We start from the raw sequence: 25,173 nt of genomic DNA, 5'->3' as shown, positions 1-25,173 counted from the left end.
TGGTAGTATTAAGTGCATCCTGCTCAAGGTTACACAGCTGGTAAGTCCTAAACCAGAGATTTTAATTCTACTCTCTATTTTTTTAATTTCCAAAGTTCATCTTTTTTTAGTGTGCCATTTGAAACATGCTTTCAGAAATAATCTTGTGACAGAGAATACATTGGCTTGCTCAGAATTCATCCCAATCTCCTTCTAATATGCATTCCTGAACTACAGACATTGGAAAGCTAAAACTGACATTTCCCATACTCATTTGCAACTAGGAATATGATTGATTAAATGTACTTACATGAAAATTGAATTCAGTACTGAGTCAAATAGGAGGGAAGTCAGGCCTTCATTCTGGTGGTGCAAATCAGGTATACAAGGCTTGGGGCTAACAACTGAGTCTGTAATTTTCTGATGCCTAAATCAGCAAAAGTTGTGAGATCTTGGAGCTGGCAGGTTGCGCATGGGCTTCTTGATTCCCCAGCTTCCTATTCATTGCAGAGATAGTTCTCTAGACAGGTCAGCTCTGTTGTAGTGTTCCGGAAGTCATTCCAGAAAGCCTAACCTAGCGCCTACTCCTCCCAGCCTTATAATTGTGAGCATCTGATTCCTTGTGTCCAATCCTTTTCTGTTTAACTACTAGACTGGCTTCTATTATCTGCTTCTGAATCCTGTCTAATAATACAAGCACATATAGAAGTCAAGTACAACATAACCAAGAAGCATTGCATGGAGATTCTCATCTTTTCTCAGAGTCACAATTATGGGGGGGGGGGGGCGGAATATGCATTTGATATTCAAGGTGAATTGATATATTGAAATAAAGAGCACCATGGCCTTTCCAATCTTGCCATACTTGTATCTCAAAAAATGGAGTGTATCAGTCAAGATAGAGGAAAGCAATAGATGGCTTGTTCAAACTTGACTAGACCAAAATTTAAAGATATGCACAGGGCATACAGAGCCATAAGGGTTATGCAGTGTCTCTCAACCTGCAGTAGCAAGAGGAAAGAGTCTCCTACAGACTGAATGTTTGTGTTTCCCCAAAAGTCATAATGTTGAAATTCTAACACCCAATGTGATGATACTAGAGAACGGGGTCTTTAGGAGATAATTAGGTCATGAGGGTGAAGCCCTCATGAATGGAATTGGTGCCCTTATAAAAGAGACCCCAGAGAGCTCCCTCGCCCTTTTACCATCACAGGAGGGTATAGCAAGAAGTTAGCAGTCTACAACCAGGAAGTGGGTTCTCACCAGACACCAAATATGTCAGCACCCTGATCTCAGACTTCCAGCCCCCAGAACTGTAAGAAATAAATCTCTTGTCCATAAGCCACCCAGTCTGTGGCATTTTGTTATTGCAGCCTGAACAGACTAAGAGCCATTATGGAAACCTGGAGACAGTTATGTAGAGAGAATGCTTCCCAGCTGCGACCTTTGGTTGAGGAACGACGCTAGCTCGACCTCACAGGCAGAGGGAGAAAGGGGCAACCTCACACTCTGCCCTCCTTTCATTCTCCTGCCCATTCACTGAATCCACCTGGAAGGCAGGAGACAAGGGCCTGTGTTGTAGTCCTCACAGGACAACCTCCGGGGGTGAACAATGGAGAATCCATTTGAGGAGAAAATGGGAGATATCCAGCATAGCAAGTATAAAATCAGCAAAACCCAGTGCAGTAAGATATCATGAAGATTGTAGGTCAAAGTGTTTTGGTGCTACTGAATTTTTTAATGTTCACAAGTTGAGTTTATTAATTCTTTTTAAAAATGGTCAAAATAATCTGATCTATGTGATTCAAGGGCATTTTAGTAAGATTCATACAGAGTGTCATACAGTGTGAGAAGTGGAAGTCACCTTAGAGATCTCCATGAACATTTCTCATTTCATAGATGAGGAAACTAAGATTTGGAGGGATGAGATAAATTCCTACAAGGTCATATATCCAGGAACTTGCAGAACCAAGAGGCACACCCAAATCTCATGATGCCCAATGCAGGGCTTCTTCACATTCTGCAACTAAAATCCTTGCTGGACACGAGTTATGCTTATGACAAAGTGCCAGACTGTGATGTGGTTGCAGTCTCAGTCTTGTGCATTCCTCTGCCTTGGTTTTATTTTTCTCTTCATTTTGAACATTTACCTGAGAGGCTGAATTTCAAAGACATTTTTCGTAAAAATAACTAAAAGATATGCAGGAGGAAATCAGCATAATGTATTTTATCTATAATTTACAGTGTGTAATCTAAAAATGTGCAACAAAGCAATGCTGGTAGTGCAGAGAAAATTCCCCTGGGATATTTGGTTCCATTTTAAAACACCTCAGTATGGGGGGATGTGGGAGCAGCAGCCTGTGACACACTTCCATCAGGGCAAAATGTTATTCTAGTGATTCACAGCAAGAGGCCTGACAAACACTTCGAGTCGATATAAAGGTTCTTGCCATCAGAATAAAATGAGAATTGCAGTGGGTGGTCCCATTCTAGCCTCATGTCTCCTTCTACTTCTGTCCTGGCTTAGGTGGTTGCCCTGGAAACAGTAGGGTGGCAAACAAAACCATTTGGAACAACTTTTAGGAAGCCTTACGCACGAAGGCCTGATTTTTATTTGATGCTGTCCTTTTTCTCTTCTTAAAGGGTGGCTTTTCCAAGGTTATCATTCCCTAAGAGGGTGTGCTCTTTGGACTACCTTGGAAGTTGGTTCATTCTAAAGTCTTTGGCAAGGTCCAGTTGGAGGGCTGGGTAGAGTTTGGCAGATAGCAGGGGAAGGGGGCTTTATTTTTCATTATTCAGTTCTGGATCCCAACACAGATGGTCCTGATCTCCTCCTCCCCCACCTAAGAATTTTTCTAAAATGACACCCAAGTTTTTCTTGGCAGAAGTTATAATTCCTGGCAAACAGTTCACTGCAGCTCTAATTATGATGACAGCTTTAATGGAGAAGATAATCATATTAAATGGTTCTTATTCAGTTCCATGTGATGAATTAGTGATTACCATGAAATGTGTTAAGCAGCCAAAAGTCAGGGGAAGGGATAATGTACTGAGCTACAAGTTGAGGTTTGAGGGATTCCAAAACCAGTGGGAGGAAGGACAAAATGACCTTTAAAGAGATGATGATTTTAATGTCTCTTGTGGCTTACATAGTAAGAAACCCCTTTTTCCTGACGTGTCTGTTAAATAAAAAATTATTCTGACATTTGTTAAAATGGTAAAGAATACTTTATTCAAGACTATTGCAATAGGAGCTGGCTCTATGGCAATAGGAGAGAGATCAGATCCAACTCCCCATACAAGAAAAACAAGTGGGTGTTATTAGCCAATGTGCAAAATGAGGGGTCAGTGGATAGAAAATTACTAACAGGAGGTATCAAGAGTAGAAAAATTCTTTTCTAACAGAATTCCTGTGAAAGGCTGACCATGGACTTACACATCAATGGTGAGTGATGGGGGACTTGACCAGACATGGAGGGTGACTAGATATAAGTGGTGGGGGTACTCTCACTAAACGTAATTGGCAAGATTCTTGTTAAAACAGGACAGGACCAAGACTGAAGCCTTAGAATCTTTGTCAGTCCTTCCTCCTGTTCAAGGGAAAAAAAGAGACATTTTTCTTTCCTCTGAACAATTTAAGTCCATTTCTTGTTCAGTCCCCTTTTGTTATTAAGGACCAGCTAAACCATCTGTTGGGAGTTGGTAGTGGAGGATATTTGCTGCATGGTACAAATAATCAGGCATTTAATTCAGGAAATTTCTATGAAAGTAAAAAGAAAAATAAAGATTAAGGTTGAAGCAGACTATAAACCCAGTTTCTGAGTCCAAAGGGCAGGCAGTTGAGATTTCTAGATAGTGGCCATCTTTAGACAGTGAAATGAAGGTGATGGTGGCAATCTGATAGATTTCCTAGTCTGCAGTTTGAATGTCTTCAGTGATGGCATAATATCAGTGCCATGGTTATGTCCCAGAGCAGAGCATGGAAGATATGGACCTTTTCCATAAACTTTCTGAGGGTCTACTTAGCAGCATCAGGCTTAAAGGCTGCCCATTGTCCAGCTTCAGCTTGCAAAACAACCTAAGATCCCAATAAATATCTGCACAGTCAGGTTTTAGTTCTCAGTGATGCAAAGTTAGGAAAGTGGGAGAAAAATTGGAAATATTCATTTGGATAGTTCTGGAAAGATATTGAAGAAAATTAGAAAAACTGAATATTTGGGAAGGACTAGTTCTTCTAATTAAGGCAAGTTGACAGGATTCACTCCAATCTGTAAGTTTATAATAAAACCTCAAAGACAATGACCAGACTAGAGTCTGACGTCCACAAAGGTAAGCTATAGATTTTCACTGAAGCATAAAATTTCTCTCTACATTAACCCCTTTTTTCACCAAAGTTAACCAAAGTATGATTATTCCTGTTTACAAAATAAGTCTGGTCATATTATATTTGGCCTATTAGTTACATAAGTGCAGCAAGAGTAGTAATTGACCACATACATCTTTGAAGTTTGCTTTGCTAGAACTTTTCATAAGGAATCTCAACTTAGACTTTTAAAAGCCTCTCAAGGTTAGGAACCCAAGCCACGAATTTGCCACCAGATTTCACTTGCAGTATCTATAGATTTAGGTAAATTTCTCCATTCTCTAGGTCTCCAAAATATCCTAACGTTCCTGGGCCTGCCAAGAAGAGACCTTTGTTACTCACCTACAAGGCTGAGAACCCTGTAAGCCATACCAGCCCAGTTTTCCCAAAAGGGCTTTGAAAGCATTAGCTCCATAAAGTCAACCTTAGTTCCTTAAAACTATTTGGTCATAACTGATTCTATGCTCATCAGTCTAAAATATGACATTCCACTCAAAGTCTTGGTTATATAACAAATGTTTCCAATTATGTCTTGTTCAAGGAGGACAGATTCTTATTGGACTTACGCAAATGATTATATTGCCATGAAAATAAGAACACTCAGTAAGAGTTTCTGAATTCTGGAGGAATCAGGCAGGGAGAAAAGATAAATGTTTCATTTTTGTTTACAAAAAGTATTATCTACTAAATCGCTGTGAGTTATAGCTTAAGAGAAAAGGAAAAGGGGTTCCTTAAATCCAGTGGCAATCTTCTGAACAAAAACCATAATCATCCTTCATCACTTCATTCATTCTTATGTAACTCATTCTTGTTCTGCTTGCTCTTATGAACCCATCAGCTTCTCCACTAGAGTTCTAGGATGCTTTCTCAGTCAAATGGTGTGGTCTCAAAATTATTTAAGCAATGCCATTGGAAAGCCTGTATCCAGAGACCTGTCCAAGTGGGATTCTGAGACCACTCCTTTCTGTTGAAGATGAGGCACTCTGGCCTACAGCTGATTGTAAGTACTTTCAGAGAAGAATCAGAGTCAAACAAAAACTATTAATGATGAAAGATCTGAGGAGAATTCATCATAAAAATAATGCAATTGGCAAGGGAATTTGATTATGTGGTGTAGAACATTTAAAATGTTAACTAGAGTTATGACTGGTGACATTATAACAGAACACATCATGGACAGTGAGGGTATTGACAAGTTTCATAAAATTTCTGAAATATTTATCCATACAAATATTTTATCCATACAAATAAAACTTGGAGAAGGTTAAAGTAGCTTTTATTGGACAATACTTTTCATGCAGTTGAACATATGAAATAAAGCTAATTTTTTTTTTCTCTTTTTCAAGATAAAAGAAAAATCCTTTAAGATCTTGAAGAAGCCGTCTGAGAAATGTCAAAGTCAGTTCAAGATAAAGATTTCATTTAGGATTTGATCCGGGGAGGGCAAATTGTCCAAAAGGTCCAAGATGGAGGGCGCGTGAATGGCTCTGTCAGTTAAGCATCCAACTCTTGATTTCAGCTCAGGTCATGATCTCACATCATGAGGTTCATGAGTTCTGGCCCCACATCAGGCTCTGTGCTAACAGTGAGAGCCTGCTTGGGATTCTTTCTCTCCCTCTCTCTGCCCCTCGCCTACTCCTGCACACACTCTTTCTCAAAGTAAATAAATAAGCTTTAAAAAAAAAAGGTCAAAAGTTTTGAATACTTGACTAAATACAATCCCAGATTATGGTGAACAATACTTAGCTACACATTTAACCAAAGTCACAAAAAAGAATTCAAAAGTAAATGTCAGAGATAACATGACTGTAACATCTTTTAAAAAATTAGTTCTTTTAAAAGTGAGAAGACTTGGTTCTCTTAAACAATTAAGGATATGACAAAGCATATAAAGCACAGGAAATTATTCTGAGAAGACACGGTATCTGTTTCCTAGGAGAATTACACAAAAGGTAGAAAAGCTTTTACAATCTCTTATTAAGAGCAGACCAATAAATCAAGAAAATTTTGTTGTTTCAACAAAGAGAAAACCAAAATCTAGTTTTGCATTAGTGTACTTTTAATATTAAAATGCATTTTCAAAAACCTTATAAATAAACATATCCAATAAGCCAGATTTGACCACATAAGATTCCTTCTCCAAGATTCCTTTCCTGAAAACTTTCTATAACTTTTTATACCCATTCAGTTTTTGTCCTATTTTTTCCTTTTTTCCTTTTGGGAAAAATTACATTCTTATTACCTTAACAAAACCCTTCCTACATACACTGTATACTTTTCTCTCTTTTTTTTTCAATGTTTATTTTTATTTTTGAGAGAGAGAAAGAGCGCAAGCAGGGGAGTGGCAGAGAGAAAGGGACAGAGGATCTTAAGGGGGCTCTACGCTGACAGTAGACAGCCTGATGTGGGACTCAAACTCATGAAATGCGAGACCATGGCCTGAGTGGAAGTCAGATGCTCAACCAACTGAGCCACCCAGACATTCCCACTGTATACTTTACTTTATCAAAAATACATTCTAGGGGCGCCTGGGTGGCGCAGTCGGTTAAGCGTCCGACTTCAGCCAGGTCACGATCTCGCGATCTGTGAGTTCGAGCCCCGCGTCGGGCTCTGGGCTGATGGCTCAGAGCCTGGAGCCTGTTTCCGATTCTGTGTCTCCCTCTCTCTCTGCCCCTCCCCCGTTCATGCTCTGTCTCTCTCTGTCCCAAAAATAAATAAACGTTGAAAAAAAAATTTATAAAAAAGAAAAATACATTCTACTTTCCTTACATACCTGTCATGCAATGTTGTTTCATTTCACCCTTATTGTTTCTAGTAGCTTCATTTACAAATATTGATTATACTTTTTAATCATTAATAACATTTTAACAGAAAAAACTAGGAAGTAGGCAACTGCGAATTGTCTCTTGTATACCAGCATTCTGTAACAGACTAGCAAATTTTATTAATATACCATCTCACAATTTTATAAGTACATATATGCTTTCTGACAGTACTTTTCATTGTGTCAGAAAGATGTTATCAACAGACTCAAATATAGTTAGCCTCTCTATATCATATAAAAATAAGAGGCCAAAGGTATATAAAACTTAAACTTGTGCTTAGAAATTTAAGGTTTAATAGTTTCTCTTAGAAATGATCTCAATGTTTAATGAATGTTTCTATTTAACATACATATCTCTAAGGTTGCTAATACAAAAAATATTTTGTAAATTTTTTTAGGCATATATATCATAACATTAAACAAAGCTGGCCCTCATCTCAAGTTATTTCCCTGTTACCTATTTTTACAGCACATGCATGATAGGCAAGTATCAAAAAAAAAAAAAAAAGGAAAAGAAAAAGAAAAAAGTCACAAAAGCAAAGAAACCTAAAAATGGTTAAACACCAAATATATATTTGTATTATACTTGATGCTTATACTTAAAGCATTTGAATTAGTTCCTATATTTCTGGAAGATTTAGGAATATTTAATTTATATAAGCACTTCTCTCTAAGCCAATTAAAAAATGTTTAATGTTTATTTATTTTTGAGAGAGAGAGACAGAGAGAGAGAGAGACAGAGCACAAGTGGGGGAGAGGCAGAGAGAGAGGGAGAAACATAATCCGAAGCAGGCTCCAGGCTCCATGCTGTCAGCATAGAGCCCGATGTGGGGCTCAAACTCACGAAGTGTGAGAGCATGACCTGAGCCGAAGTTGGACGCTTAACCGACAGAGCCACTCAGTCATCCCTCTAAGCCAATTTAAGAATCTCCTTCACAAGATTTTATAAATTTTTTGGCAATACCAACTAGAGATAGAAAATATCACATATACATAACACAAATATACAAACATAACTATATAAACATACAGACAGATGCAAAGAGAGACCCTGTCGCTTTCATTCTAAAATTGTTGCCATGAGTCAGGTAAACATAGCAATAAAAACTCACTGGTTTCTACAAAATAATTGGCTCTTGTTTTTGCTCCACTTTATATTTTTATCCCAAATTGTGTTTCTGACAGATGGAACAAGTTAAGGTTACCTGCTTAATTGATGGTTAATGCTTTTTACCAAGATTTATGGAGGAACATTTTAAGATTTTGTTTTGCCCTACATGTATTCTTTGGTGGTCCCAGAGTCTCTTGAGAGGCTTCAATGTGGGTTGGGGAACCCAAAATTCAAGCGACTATAAGAAACTGAGGGGCTGGAATGGGAAAGAGAAAGTCTTGCAGGGGTGGACAGAGAGATGGAGGAGGTAGGGGCTTGACAACAGTCATATCAATGGATTCAAAGACTGAAGGTGTTAAAAGGAAAAAGGAGAAACAGAAATAATGCTGAGAGAAGTCTTAGAGGAACCAGTTTGGGGGAGTCACTGAGGTTCCCAATTATCTCTAGTAAAATTATTCCAACAAGAAAGGAAGTAGAGAGTTAGTACCATGGTAGTGGAGCATATAGTCAAAAGGGGTATGAGAAGAGGTTTTCAGTCTACTGAGATCCTCCCTTGTTCTTAATTCATGGTACCTTGCTAACAAAGAAGGCTGGGACTCTAACCCAGCTTCCATTTGCCTGGGACTCTAACACACTTTCTAGAGTAGAGGCCTCCAAAAGAGTCAGGAATTTGCCACTTAAGAGTCAAGGAGTAAATCCCTACTCAGAAAGATCCAAGAAGACATCCATCCAGAAAGATGCTTGCTTAACAGGTACTTTTCAACCAAAGGATCGTGGAACTCTAACCTAGCCTCAGCGAGTATATGCTGAATCTTAAGAATCAAAACCTGCCCTTAACCATGCTTTAACAGCCTGTCATCCAGAGCACTGGCCCAGGAATTAGACTCACCAGTAGATCTCTAATCAGTCAGGAGTGAAATAAAGTCTTCAAAAGCACACACTTGGCGTCCTGGATGAGAGGTTCCAGGGGTCCAATGATGAATTCGATCCCATCCACGTCATGGCACCATAACTGTTAAAGAAAAAAATATTCCAGCACTTATTAAAATGGCAAGGAAGACATTATTTAGGACAATTGCAATAAGAGCACTGTAGTAGGGGAGAGATTACAGCAAAGAAAGCAGGGGATTTATAGCCAATAGGCAGAGTGAGGGGGTCAGTGGATGGAAATTACTAAGAGGAGATATCAGGGGTAAGGGGATTCTTACTAAACCAGCTTAATAGGATTCTTGTTAAAACTGGGAGAGACAGGCCAAAGACAGAATGGGGCCAAGGTGGAGACCTAATAGAGAAGAAGACTCAGAGAAGTCTGACTAAACTATGGTCAAAGAGTCTGTCAAGTCCACCACTAATATACATACTTTTACTTACAGTGACCCAGATATGGAAAGGTAAGAATGGAAAGGAAGGAAGAAAAGGTTTGTTTGCTTGCAGTGAAGAAATTTTGCAATAGCCAAAAGATACTGAGGGCCAAGTCTTTAAAAATAAAGAGGTGATCAAACTGAGTAATAGGGTTACAACTATAAAACAATAAGCTGGCGTTTCTTGTGTTTACAAATAGGGTGACCAAACTCAACCCATTTTGCCTGGCACTCACCCAGTTTTAGGACTGAAATCTCCCTCGGTTCCAGGTAACCCAGGAAAGTTAGCCCAAAGCTGTCTCAGGTTTAAAATTCAAAGTCCCACATCCTGGGAAACTCTTCAGTCCCAGACAAACTGAGATGGTTGATCACCCTGTGTGTTTAAAGAGCTCTGAAGTTACAAAAAGAAGTTCCAAAATCATTTTGAGTGATAGCACATGACAAATCAGATGTTTGGCTTTCAATATAAGGAGTGTTAAAAAAAAAAAAAAAAGAGCTTTATTTGTTTAGTCACATATTATGTAGGAAAATAAATATTCACCCTGACTCCTATTTAGTTAGAAGTATGTATACATAGATACTTTATTTCAAATAAAAGCCCAGGGGCACCTGGGTAGCTCAGTCAGTTAAGTGTCTGACTCCTGATTTCGGTTCAGGTCATAATCTCGTAGTTTTGTGAGTTCGAGTCCCATGTCAGGCCTGCTTGGGATTCTCCCTCTCTCTCTGCCTCTTCCCTGCTCACACTGTCTCTGTCTCTCTCAAAATAAATAAATTAAAGTTTAAAATAAATAAATAAAAGTCCAAACACCTCTCCACAAAAGTTTGGCTGAAGAAATTAACATAGTTGTGTACAATTGTGCATGTTTTCTTTTTAAATTAATATATTTATGTTTTGCTGCAAAATTCTTACCAGAAAAAAAGACATTCAAATTTGCTACTCATTCACCTGTAAGCTACAGTAAATGTAGTTGCATGTGTGATATCCAAAGTGTGTGTACGTGCGTGTGGTATTCTATGGGGAAGCAACCTTCTTTACCCTCATTATCTCCAACCCCTAATTTATCTGTACTTTCACTCATTTTTCCAAAAGGTGTGTTGTTCCTTTAGAAGACTTTGAGAGATGGGGGGTGTTAAGAGATGGATAAAGAAGATTAGATGATAGCAAAATCTTGCTCAGAAAGCTCTGCTTTTGCTCTTTTGCTCCAATTAGTCAAAAATACCTTAGGGTGACATTAGTTTATCCTTTCCAAATCCGTTTTACATGTTTTCCCATTTATGTGAGGACCTTTCTCCCTAACAAGAGGGGGCTGGGAAAGCTGGGAGGAGATGTGGTAGCTGGGACCCTGGGACTTGTCTGAGGCTCACTGGAGCTAAAGGGGAAGAGATTCAAGAGGAAGCAACTTAGGGAGAGGCTGAATTAAAAACCACTTTTAGGGGTGCCTGGGTGGTTTAGTCAGTTAAGTGTCCGACTTTGGCTCAGGTCATGATCTTGTGGTCCGTGAGTTCGAGCCCCGCATTGGCCTGTGTGCTGACAGCTCAGAGCCTGGAGCCTGTTTCAGATTCTGTGTCTCCCTCTCTCTCTGCCCCTCCCCCACTCATGCTCTGTCTCTCTCTCTCTCCTTCAAAAATAAATAAACATTTAACATTTCAACACTTTTAATGCCAAAGTATCTAAATAAGAGACAAACAGGGGAGAACACTGAAAACAAGGAGGTTAGAAACAGAGTATACGGTAGAAACTAAAATAAGGTAGCTGCCTGATGGCAGTGCACATTTTAACCAGGACTTGCTCTTCTGCCACTTGGCACTCCACTAGACTGCGTTGTCCAGTGTGGGTGGCTAAAAAGATTCACACGTTCAGGGTTCTGAGTCTGAGCAAGGGTATTTCACGTGTTTGATTTTCTAACTTGCACCCCTTCTCAAAGACAAAGTAGCACAGCTGGCTCTGGGACTGCTGGGAACCCAGAAACTTTCAGCAGATTCTTGAGTTCCTCCAACTCAGTTGTCAGGGTAAGACAGAGTTCTGGGTTGGAAGCAGGGTCTCAGTGAGATGGACTAGTGGAGCTGGTGGAAGGAGACTTCATCTCTCCTTTTACTCAGAAAGGAGCAACCAGAAGACAGCTATGACAATTTCACATCATCACACTTACTAATTTTTGCCTCTTTCCTTTATGACAGAACTGTCCTGGAGTGTAAGTTCTCTTAGACTTCACCACTTAAGCCCTGGAGCCCCTCTAACCTATTCAAAGGCTTTGCTCTTTCCATAATCCACTCTGTCTAGCATTTCCACATTTCCTCTATCTATTAGAACATTCCTATCTTCATATAAAAATGCCAGAATAGCTTCCACCTTAAAATAAATCTATCCTCCCCTGAATCTATGCCCTTCTCCATCTACCCCCTCCTGCTGTGCAGATCTACTTATATCACCATTCCTAAAATCAGTGATCAATGCTCAGTGTCTCCACTTCCTCACTTCATAGTCTCTTTTCAGTCTTCTCTGATCGTTTTCTTCCCTACAACTCCACTGAAGCCCTTCTCAGGATCACCAATGACCTCCATCTCTCTAAATCCTCTGAACCTGTCCCAGTCCATCTCTCACTGGATCTCTCAGCAGCACTTGACTCAGTAAACCGCTTGGCTTCTGGGTCAACACACTCTCTCGGCCTTCCTCCTACATTCCTGCTTGGCTTCTTCTTAGTCTGCTGACTCCTTCCACTTATTCTTGATTTTTAAATTTGTCTAAACCTCTTCTCTTCTTTAAATATACTCACTCACTTTGGAGGAGATCTTATCCAGTGCCATGGCTTTCATTTCTATCTCCTTCTCAATAATTCCCAGATCTATATATTCTCCAGCCCTGACATCTCCCTTGAGCTCCAGACTTAACAATCATATCATGCCTCCTACTTGACATTTCCATTAGGTGTCTAATTAGAATTTCAAGTTGAACATTTTTTAAATAGAACTTGATCTTATCTCCCCAACATGTTTCTCCCATAGTTTTCTCACTGCAGCTACTGGCTTTGCCATTCATCCATGCTATGGTCTGGATGTGTCCCCCCAAAACTCATATGTCAAATCCTAACACCCAAAAGTGATGATAGTGGTTGTTAGGGCCTTTAGAAAGTGCTTAAGAACACCATGGATGGGATTAAGTGCCTTTATAAAAGAGATCCAGAGAGATCCTTAACCCTTACCACCACGTGAGGACACAGCAAGGAGGTGCTGGCTATGAACCAGTTAGAAAGCCCTGACCAGAAGGCGACCATCCTGGCACCATGATCTCAGACTTCCAGCTTCCTGATCTGTGACCAATACATTCTTGCTGTATAAATATACTCAGCCTGTGGTACTTTATAGCATCCTGAATGGACTAAGAAAACCCAGTACCTCAGAATGTAAACTTAAAACCCATTCTTAACCATTTTATTCCTCTTACACCCACATATCATAAAAATCCAATTGTGTGGGCCCTTATCTGTGCCTAATGGCTAGGGCTGGATGTCCTCAGAATTCCCAGCCACATGACTGCCAGGATTGGTGCTGTAGTTTTCACTCATGGTTCTATGGTTTCCAGGATTGGGTATGAAATGGTAAACCCAAAGTGCTTAAAAAAGATGACACTAATGCAAAGGAGTCCCTGCACTCATCTTAGCCACCACAGTCTCTATGACAAGTGACTTTTGTTCCCAAAGAGGATGATCAATTGAATTTTTCCAAGAGTCAATTTCCCAGAGAAGGAAACCCAAGGGGTAGAGGAGGCATCAGGGGTGGGGCCTCTTGGGATCTAATGTTTCCAATCTCAATGGTTGGAAATATTCATATGGGTTGGACTGAGTCAGGTGGGTTAGTGGAAGGTTGGAAAAATGAAGCAAGGCTTATTGGAAAGCTGCATCTGCCTCTGAGCAGGAAAAAAACAAAAAACAAAAACAAAAAACCTCCTTCCCTTTTCAAAGTGTCAGCTATTCTAACAGCCAAGGAGAAGAAATGTGTAATGGATTTTGTAATAAATTCCAGGAATTGCTAAATATATTTAATGAACCATGTGGGTTTTCACTCTGGGACCATGAATACTTGAAGCACAATGCAGATGTCTTGGCTGTACAGAATACAACCCAGATATTCCTCCATTTTCTTGAATGTGTATTTTTTGGAGTTGGCCTGCAGGTGGAGTTGTAGCCCACAGAGGGACTACACACAACTGTATAGACAACAGACGGATAGGATGTTAGATTCAGATGAGTAATTAGGATATTGCCCAAGTAGATCTTGCCTCCTTGATTCCAGATGTGATTCATTTGGCATTAGAAGATAACTAAGGCAAAATGACACCATAATCTGACAGACAGTGTCTCTCCCATTGATCTCAAAGCTCTTGGACGGGTACACTGAAGTATCTACAACCTCCTCCATGTCCAGGTAGGTGATAAAAGAAAAACTGCCTTCTGCATAAGCCCCAATGAACTGCCCATGGGAAGTTGCTCATGCCTTTGAAGAAAGGACGTCTATCTATGAGTAAAGTTGCCAATTCTCTCATAATGCTAGCTCTTAAGCTCAATACAGCAGGTTAGCATCCCCACCACACTTCCTGCCACACATTCCACTTCTGCTAAAGCTTGTAAATAGAATTGCTGCCCACAACTGGCTTGGCAGGAAGGCAGACGTATTTGTAGCAGAGTCACAAATTCATTCACTCTGCACTTAGATGTATAAAGAAAATGCAGCTTCTTTATTTCTCTACAATACACCGGCTCATCCACAGGGAATTGGGGAAAAGAACCCTAAATTTATCCCATTCAGTTCAATTTATTAGTTCAGTTCAATAATTCAAATAACCCCTTCATGTGAATTCTCTCTTTTGTTTCTTTAAGTAAAATATTAAATCTTTCAAATTTTCTCTTCATCTCTTTGTGTCCTTCAAAATAGCATCTGTGTGGACCGATAGTAGCAGAGATAGCATTACCTGGATCTTCACTGGTGAATAGTGGGGTGGCTGGATTTTCTGTTTCTTGGACTGGTGACCACTAAAGTACAGTTCTTCTGGTGTGGCTTTCTGAGATGAAATACTACCTATCTCTGAAATTTGTAGTTCTGGCCTTTTTGAAGTTCTTATTCAGCTACCTTTTGGCTTTGACCACAGCCCTCTGATGTACTACTATGTTCTCTGAACACGCGGAACTTGCTGGGTCACTTGTACACCAGGTCATGTGGACCCAGGAGGGATGGCTCAAGCTCATCTATCAACTCACCTCCCACTACACCTCCTCGCCATAATTCCTTGCCAAGACTCTGGCTTTTGACCTTGCCTCTTCTTCGTCTTCCTTAGTTCTTCCATAATCCTTTAGAACTGGAAGGTGAAGTCTTTAAGCAATTCATTCGTCCAGGTATTATTTCCCTTGTAGGCTATAGAAAAGAGCCTCATGGCTTAACTTTCATAGGTAGAAAGGATATCTTCTCTATACTAAAGAGAAAAAAAAAAACTGTGATTTGAGTTCCCCCAACTAGTTCTGGATAGACCTTAAATATGAATTAAAAAGATCTTTTCTGAACAAAAAAGAATCCATGCAAAATATAATCAAAGTATCAAAGGTCAGAAACTACTTTGTTTCATTGCTACACTGTCCAGTATAATAGCCAGTAGTCCCATGTGGCTATTTAACTTTACATGTAAAATAATTAAAATTAATTAAAATTTAGAAATTCAGCTCCTCATACTAGCCACATTTCAAGTTCTCAGTAGTCACATGTGGCTACTGGCCACTATATTGGATAGCAAAGATATAGAACATTAACATCATTGCAGAAAATTCTATCTAGCTATTCTAGAATTGTACCCTTCTTCTTTCCTGAAGTCCTAAAATGTCTTATTTAGAATGAAGCTTCCCATAAGGTAAGTTTTGCAGCATATGGCACTACATTTAAAAAATATTTTTAAACAATTACTCCTAATAGTTGTTGCCCTAGACTCCTAAGTCAGTTAGTCAGTAAGGGATAGTCAGTAAGACCCACCCACTTCTCCAAGTATCAGTGATGTTCTCTGCTTCTCCTAAGGAGAGGGTATATAGTTTGTGGAACCTAGTGCAAAATAAAAAAATTTTAATTGTATTGAAAAGCTATTTTAAAATGTCAAGACAGCAGTAGCAGAGTATTAATGCAAGTACTGGCTTTTCTGAGTGAGGGGCCAGGATAACTGCATAGGTTTCACACCCATGAGGCTGGCTTTGTTCCAAGAAAATCATATCTAAAAAAGAAATGAAGACAGCCCTGTGGGCTCACTGGGGAATTTGCTCATGAGCGGTAATGCCAGGGCCAAGCTCAGATGTTAACTCAGACAGCTGCCCAGGGAATGCCTGTGGCTGGAGGGAGCCACCTAGCCAAAAGGAAGCAATAGGAAATAAGGGCCCCAACATGTTGTATTGGAAAGCCCAATGCTGGAAGGTCTGGGCAGGTCAACTGCTTCCAGCTGGGTACATTTCCAAAAAAGCCAGCGCCATGTGCAGCCAGGAAGGCTGAGATTTGTCAGGGCCATCATTTTAGAAACTATTGGTGGACAAGTGAAAGGCCACACATCCAGAAACTTCAGGTTTCCTACCTAGACTGTTGATGTATGGTATCCAGGAGCTTGTGCACAGGGGAGGTCTTCCCTGCCTCAATCTGAGAGACAAGGAGATTTGAGGAAAGGCCAGAACAACAGCCACTCAGAATTTCAAAATGCCAATGAGTAAGATGGGGGAAAAAAAGAATCTACTTATAAGTTGGCTAAACAGAAGCTGAGGAAGATAGATAAAAACAAAAAGATCTGAGGTGGAAGGTGAGAATTGCAAACTGTAAACAATTTGTAAGATAAGTAAATTAACTCCCACAGCTTTTTAGAGTGTAGCAGATTGGTACCTACATAGAAACGCTGGTTAAAATGCAATAAAAAACAATTTTTTAATAAATAGCTAAGCTCAAAAGGGGGAAAAAAGGTTTCAGAATAAAAAGAGAACAAAACCATAGTGGGTTCAGTCTGAGTTGACACTCTGATTCACTTGATGGTCTAAAGAGTTCCTGTTCAGGGTTTTCTTCAGGTGTCCTTGTCTGTCACATTGACCCCCAGCCTTGGGCAAAGAAGTCCTGGCCCTGAGCCCATCCCAGGCTCTTGGCCACCCTCTCTGTTCAAGTTCAGAAGCTGCATAAAGGAATCTCTCTGAGCTCCCTGAAACACAGATTCTGGGGGCAAGTAATGTCTTTGGAGGAAGACCCTTTAAATATGAAAAGAGACATAGAAAAGTCCAACCTCCCAGCTTGGGAAATTAGTATAGAAGCTTGGGGTTTTAATTTCTCACATGGGACTTTTTAATTTTAATCCTGACCCTAGGCAGATAGCAAAGTTCCAGTACAGAGGAAAGAGGAAAATAAAATTTAAAACTAGATTAACGTAATAGAAATAGAAAAAGAATCAAAAAGAATGGTAAATAGAAAACAACATATATGGTAAAAATAAGTCCAAATAGATCAATAATCAAAGTACATACAAATATTAATATATTGAACTTGCCTACTAAAAGATAAATTTTCATAGGGACTTTTAAAAATGCAACAATGTACTGCTTATTAAGAGATATGCCTAAAACACAATGATGGAGACGTCATTATGTAAATGGATAACATGTACTTTTAAAAAAATTAACAGAAATTAAATATAGTAATATCAACTTTTTAGCTTTAAGGCAAAAGGGTCATTATATACACATACAAAGATAAACAGAATAATTCACATTGGATAAATAGTTATTTGGAACCTCAAATGTGTGTGAGTGTGTGTGTGTATAAATCAATAATCATAGTTGTAGATGATGTAAACAACATAAGTGATCCTACACCCAAAACTTAAAATACACATTCTTTCTAGCAAACGAAACATATATAAAAATTTACTATAATATGTCAAAAAACAAATTTCAAATGAATACCAATGACCCAAAACATGTTCTCTGATAACAGTGAGGTAAAATTAGAAATCAATATAATAGTTACACTGCCCTATTCATGTTAGAAGCTTCTAAATAATTATTAAGAAGGCGAGAAAAATTAATGGAAATTACCAAATGTTTAGCACTGCCCAGACAATGAAAACACTAGTACTAAAATGTGTGGTGTGCAATTTAAGCAGTATTTAGTAGGAAATTTAGAACTTTAAATGCATTAATAGAAGAGTTAGGAAGCATATGCCTCAAAAGTTAATTAGAACAGAGCATTCAGAAGGAAAGAAAAAATAACAAAAGGAACAGAAAAAGATGAAAGAGGGGAAAATCAATAAGGAGTCAATACATCCTAAAACTAGTTTTTTTCCAAAGACTGATAAAATAGACAAACTTTAATTTTTTCTGATTGATAGAAAAAGAGAAAAGTGAGGAGAAAGGGACATGACTACAAATAGAGTCAAAGTTTTTAAAAGCACTAGAAAATACAATGAATATCGTTACACAAGTAAAGTTGACAGTTTAATGAAATGGACAGTTCTCTAGAGATAGATAAATCACTAAAATTGACTTGAAAAAGAAACGGTAATCTATATATTTATTTATACCTATTAAATAAATTGAATCTGTAATTTTATTTTATTTTATTTTTTAATTTGTAATGTTTATTTATTTTTGAGAGAGAGAAACAGAATGTGAGTGGGGGAGGGGCAGAGAGAGAGTGGGAGACACAGAATCTGAAACAGGCTCCAGGCTCTGAGCTGTCAGCACAGAGCCTAGCGCAGGGCTCGAACTCAGGAAGGTGAGATCATGACCTGGCTGAAATCGGATGCTTAACTGATTAAGCCATCCAGGCGCACCTGAATCTGTAATTTTAAAAAATTGTATCCAAAAAAAAAAAAAATTGTATCCATTAAGATAGGTCTCCTCAGGCAAGAGAAGCAAAAGCAAAAATTAACCACTGGGATTACTCTAAAATAAAGTTTTTGCACGGCAAAGGAAACCTTCAACAAAAAGGTAACCTACTGAATGGGAGAAGATATTTGCAAATGATATAGCTGATAAGGGGTTAATATCCAAAACATATTAAGAGCTTATACAACCCAACACCAAAAAAAGAATAATCTGATTTAAAATGGGCAGAGGATCTGGTCAGACATTTCTCCAAAGAAGACATACAAGATGACCAATAGACACATGAAAAGATGCTCAACATCATTCATTATGGGAACATGCCAATCAAAGCCACAATGAGATATCACCTCATACCCGTCAGAATGGCTGAAATCCAAAACACAAGAAACAACAAGTATTAACAAGGATGTTAAGAAAAAGAAACCCTCATGCACTATCAGTGGCAATGCAAATTCGTGCAGCCATTGTGGAAAACAGTATGGAGATGCCTCAAAACGTTAAAAACAGAAATACCATAAGATCCAGTAATTCTACTGCTGGGTATTTACCCAAAGAAAATGAAAACATTTATTCAAAAAGATACATTCACTCCTATGTTCATTTAAGCATTATTTACAATAGCCAAGATATGGAAGCAAGCCAAGTGTCCATTAATAGATGAGCAGATAAAGAAAATGGGGTATATATACACATATATGTGTGTGTGTGTATATACACACACACACACACACACACACACACACAATGGAATGTTACTCACCTATAAAGAAGAATGACAACATGCCATTTGGAACAATATGGATGGACCTAGAGAGTATTATGCTAAGTGAAGTACGTCAGATAGAGAAAGACAAATAGTATATGATTTCACTTATACGTGGAATATAAGAAACGAAACAAAGGAATAAACAAACAAAAGCAGAAACAGACCCATAAATAGAAAGAGAATACAATACAAAGAGAACAAACTGATGGTTGCCAGAGGGGAGATAGGAAGATGGACAAAATGAGTGAAGGAGACTGGGAGATACAGGCTTCCAGTTATGGAATGAATAAGTCACCAGGATGAAACGTACAGCACACAGAATATAGTCACTGGTATTGTAATAGTGTTGTATGGTAACAGATGGTAGCTATATGAGGTGAGCATACATAACAAATAAATTTGTTGAATCACTATGCTGTACACCTGAAACTAACATAACACTTTATGTCAACTATACTTCAATAAAAAAAAATGTGCCATTAAAAAAGCACCATGCCAACCAAGTACTTACCCACACAGGTGAGTTTAACCACATGTTCAAAACTTATTTCCTGTACTAAACAGACTTTCTCAATGAAGAGATAGAAGAGATCATTGCTTCATATTATGATATATATTTTTGATACCCTAAGTGCACAAAGACAATATGGGAAAAGAAAATATTTATATATTTAAATATTCTCACTTTTGAACACAAGTATTTTAAAATATTACCTAACCGATATAACACATCACAAGAGATAAGGTACAAAGCAAATATAATAAGATGTTAATTGTAGAATCTGAATGGTTAATGCATGGGAGTTCACTGTGCAGGCCAACTTTTCTAGTTTAAAATTTTTCATCTGAAAACCTTAGGAAAATCTCTGTACATCTGCAACCTCTAAAAGCATATCATAACAGAATCCCAAGGATGACTGAAAAATCTATCAATGTAATTCATCTCATTAATAGAGATGAGCAATTTATAAAAGTGTAATTTATGAAAAAAGAAAAAACGTTGGCAAACTGAGAATGGACTACAACCTCATTACCCTGGTGAAGAGTGTTGAAGGATTGGGCTTGATTATTAGTGGCAGAAAACTTCAGACTATATAGCATTTTACTTCTCTCTCACGTAAGACTGGTTAAGTGGCCCAGAGCCAAGTTCCTTTATTATGTTTTGTGTGATCTTTATTCCTAAGATCACTTCAAGTCCACTATAGTGCTCCAATTCAGTCATCACATCTGCAGGTCAAGCCGCAGGAAGGAGAAAAGGTGAGAGTGCCTAAAAAGAGGCACCCTTTCCCCTTTAGGATATACTGAAATTTGCACATATGACTTCCACTTAGATGCCCATGGCAGAAACTAAGTTATGTGCCCTCACGTAGTTGAAGGCTGGGCAATGCAGGCATTTTCTTGGTAGACAAGTCTTCAGAAAAAATTTAAAGATTCTACTTAAGGTAAAAGACAGAGCCAAATCTGGGGGAGCCAGCAGTCAATTCCACATGTATCTATCAGAAACCTCTAGAAAACATGATATTTAGTGGTAAAACATTAGAATTGTGCTCTTTAGAGTCAGGAACAAGACAAGGGTACCAGTTATCACAGCTTCTCTTAAACACTGTATAGAGTCCTAGCCAGCATGATACTTAAAAAAAAGAATTAGAAGGAAAGAAAATTTTTCTTATTTGCAGACCATAGGATTATTTACATAGAAAATGCAAGAGAATCTGTAGGTAAATAATTCAAACAAATGAAGAATTCAACATAATACATGTTCAGAGTGTAAGAGAAAAATATATATTTATATAAAATCTCTCATTTACAGTAGATACCTAGGCAAAAATCTAATGAAATTTATGCAAGACCTATTTGGTAAAATTACAAAACATTTACACAAAAGATGCACTGGATAAATGATAAGACACTGAAGAATTGAAAGATATAATTGTGTAAATCCAGTAGCTCTCCCCATGAATATATAATAGATCTATGAATCATTATAATTCCAATTGGAGTCCCAAGACTCTTCATGGAATTTAATAGTCCTACTGTAAAGTTCATGTGGAAGATAAAAGAGATAAAAGTAGCAAAGAAATTTTTGAACAAGAAAACTATGGAGTGGAGGTTTGCCCTACTAGGCTAACTATAAGGCCACAGTAATTTAAATAGTGTGGTATTAGGTCAAGGATATAAAATAAGGCCAGAGGAGCATAATGAACAAAATAAGTCAATACTGACCTATACATATATGGAAACTTGGCATGGGACAGAGATGGCTTTACATGTCAGCAGGGAGTAGTGACCATGAGACACTTGGTGCCAAGAGAACTGGTCATAACCAGCACCTATACCGGGAGAAGGTAGGCATTTAGATCTCTATTTCATGCCGTAACAAAAATACAGCTCATGTGGATTAAAAATTTAAATGTATGCGGGAAATTTTTAAAGTTAAAAAGAAAGTTTAAGAGAATGTCTTCATTACATTTCTTTAGGTTTCCTAAATAAACGACAAAAGCAAAAAATGAAAACAGTGAGAATTTGAATATATTAAAATATAAAAATTGCATTAGACAGAAGACACCATAAATAGTAAAAATGCAAGCCACAGAGTGGGAGAAGTTAATTATAATACACATTATGGGGTAATAGTATCCAGAATATAAAATAATCCCTATAAATCAATAAGGAAAAACAAATAATATGAAGGAAAAATTGTCAAACATTTCAATAATTAATTATTAGGAGGGAAACTAAATAGCCAAAAAAAGTAAGAAAAGATACCTTCAGAAATAAATGCAAATTAAAACCATGATGAGATACTATTTCATCCCTATTAGCTTGGCAACATTTTAGAAGTCTGAGAAATCCAAGTGTTGGTAAGAATGTAGCAACCGAAAGAAAGAGTAAAGAAAAAGAAAGAAGGGAGGGAGGGAGGGAGGGAGGGAGGGAGGGAGGAAGGAAGGAAGGAAGGAAGGAAGGAAGGAAGGAAGGAAGGAAGGAAGGAAAGAGAGAGAGAGAGAGAGGGAGGGAGGGAGGGAGGGAGGACAGGACAGGACAGGACAGGACAGGACAGGACAGGAAAGGAAAGGAAAGGAAAGGAAAGGAAAGGAAAGAAAAACTTTTAAACGTGGCTGGTGTGAATGTGTATGGTCAAAAACCACACTGGAGAATAATTTTGCAATATCAGATGAAGGTGCTATGCACACACCTTACGACCTAGGGATTCTCCTTGTGAGTATATACCCTAAAAAATTCACATACATGTGCCCAGGGAGACATGAAAGAGAATGCTTATTTTAGAATTGCACTTAACAGCAAACACCTGCAAACAAACTAAATGTTCAAAAACACAACTGCTGATAAATTGTGGTGCCAGAGTCACATAATGAAATACTAAATACGTATACACTAAATATATAAAAACAAGGCAGGAAGGATACATGCTAATTTGGGGATAGTGATTACCTTTAGTCAGAGAGCAACAGAATTGGGCAGGGGGGGCTATGGTTAAAATGTATCTGTAATGTTGGAGCACGTGGGTGGCTCAGTGAGTCCAGTGACCAACTTCAACTTCAGCTCAGGTCATGATCTCACAGTTGGTGAATTAAAGCCCCACAGTGGGCTGGCTACTGTCAGCACAGAGCCAGCTTCAGATCCTCTGTACCCCCCCCCCACCCCTCCCCTTCTCTCTCTCCCTCTCTCTCTATCTTTCAAAAATAAACATTTAAGAAGGGGAAAAAAAGTATCCGTAATGCTAACATAAAAAACCCTAAAGCCATTTTGGCAAGATGTCAACATCAGTTAAATCTGTTAAAAACAATGAGCCTGGCCATATGTAAGACTGATAAGGAATGATTTCCAAGGTATACTGTTAAGGGAAAAAGGTAGCCATGAAAGACTATGACAAAGACACTACCATTTGTGTAAAAACAAAAAAAAGGGGGGGGGGATCAGTTTGTGTTGAATATTTCTGAATAATACCAAATAAATTGACAGTGATGACCCGTAAAGAGGGAGGAGGCTGGGGTCTGGGGTCGGCAGTGAAAAAGTGATCTATTTTAGGTAGCTTTCTCTACAATTGGGCTGCTTTTATCACTTGCATGTTTTCTCAAAAGTAAAAAAATAATGCAAAACCATTTTTAATTAAAACTATTTCTACCCCAATAATGCATTTGAGCCAAAATTACTGTTTTGAGGAACTGCATAAAAATGTAAGTGCATCCTTATGTTTGCCATCTTACCAAATGATTTTTCCAAAGAGTTCTTGATAATAAGTTCCTTATGATCAGTCACACAGAAATATATACTCCGCCTGCTGCATCTGCTTTAACTGTGCATCTATTTATATGGTATGACAGATACTTTCCCTAATAAATCTTACCATTTCCTCTGCTAAGGAACTGAGTGCTGACTAAATGGTTGATGACACACGGGAATTATTCCTACATTTTCTGCACACAGTAAGACAAATCAACGTAATGCCCCATTCTTCTGTTATAAACACTAACAGCTTTGAAGCATGTCAGAAAGGGTCGGGGGGGGGGGGCGCATACGATGAATCTGTAGTTTCTGGACTTTCCTACGAAAGACAGCCTGAGGCAATTTGAGAGCAATGGCAGGATTTGGAGTTCCTAACCCCACACGTTTTATTTCCATGAGCTAATTTACAGTGAAGAGAGCTTCAACACTGCCATCTAGACCTCAACTGCTTCACATAGTAAACCTCCCTCTTATATTTTGCTTTGAGTTGTTTAGGCATTGGGTTGTTTAAAGGCTAATTATCCAAGCAGAGTAGTGATCTTCAAACCTTTTATGGTAGGACTACTTTAAGAAACAAAACTGATTTCAACCGTCTTCTGTTACCCCAAGCTAGACCCCAGAGCCCCATGCCACAGTTGGTGTAAAGTGCAAGGTTCTGGTTTACACCACTTTACTGGTGTCAAGGAGGCAGGAGAGAGACTTGGGGTAACAGGAGAAAAGAGGAAAGAGGCTCATAGTCATCTCTTTTTCATGTCTTTCATTTCACAACTTCTTCCTTCCCATGCCTGCTGGTGTGCTCCCTCGCCTTGTTCCAGAGCCAAAAGACAGGTCAACCTCACTGCTTCTTATCCAAGTTGGCAGAGGTTGTGGCAGCAGGGTGGTAACTCTGCCCGATGTTCTCAAGCTGCACTTGGGACTTGTCCAACAGCAAAGTCACTCAGTAAACAGTTCTCTGTTTTCTCTTTTCCTTGAGTTGGCTGGAATATCTAGGACCTGGTACCACCCACTCTTTAATTCAAGACAAGCCCACAGACCAGAAACTTCACAGATCATCCTATCTTTTTTAAAATGTAATTTATTGTCAAGTTAGCTAACATTCAGAGTATACGGTGTGCTCTTGGCTTCAGGAGTAGATTCCCATGATTCATTGCTTACATACAATACCCAGTGCTGATCCCAACAAGTGCCCTCCTCAATGCCCATCACCCATTTCCCCTCCCTCAACCCTCAGTTTGTTCTCTGTATTTAAGAGTCTCTTATGGTTTAATTCCCTCTCAGTTTGTAACTATTTTTTCCTTCCCTTCCCCCATGGTCTTCTGTTAAGTTTCTCAAATTCCACACATGAGTGAGAACATATGATATCTTTCTCTGACTGACTTATTTTGTTCAGCATAATATCCTCCAATTCCATCCACATTGTTGCAAATGGCAAGATTTCATTCTTTTTCATTGCCGAGTAGTATTCTATTGTGTATGTGTATATACATATACCACATCTTGTGTGTGCGTGTATATACACACACACAACACATCTTAAATCAGTCTTTCATGGGGTACAAAATACCATCTATGAAATCATTGACAGGCTACATTATTTCAATTCCAAGCCCTATAGGTGTCCTTTTTGAGGTCAGCTTTTTCT

General features: G+C 38.6%; 1 protein-coding gene across 6 annotated transcripts in view; it reads right to left on the bottom strand.

The window, feature by feature from the left end:
• The window catches only part of ZNF280D (zinc finger protein 280D), a 375,018-nt gene that overhangs the window by 284,928 nt on the left and 64,917 nt on the right, over window positions 1–25,173 (bottom strand). For 4 of the 6 annotated variants that reach the window (XM_053223975.1, XM_053223974.1, XM_053223978.1 and 1 more), the window contains exons 2-4: window positions 15,651–15,716; window positions 14,891–14,988; window positions 9,167–9,289 (exon numbers count right to left, since the gene is read on the bottom strand). The gene's annotated coding sequence lies outside the window, so the exon portion shown is untranslated. The remainder of the gene's footprint in view (window positions 1–9,166; window positions 9,290–14,890; window positions 14,989–15,650; window positions 15,717–25,173) is intronic. The other 2 variants (XM_053223976.1, XM_027067325.2) reach the window with 2 other exon arrangements.

Source organism: Acinonyx jubatus, chromosome B3 (genome assembly GCF_027475565.1).
Source record: "Acinonyx jubatus isolate Ajub_Pintada_27869175 chromosome B3, VMU_Ajub_asm_v1.0, whole genome shotgun sequence".
Lineage (NCBI taxonomy): Eukaryota > Metazoa > Chordata > Mammalia > Carnivora > Felidae > Acinonyx > Acinonyx jubatus.
The sequence above is the reverse complement of the archived record's forward strand: the minus strand, read 5'-3'. Positions and strand labels throughout refer to the sequence as shown.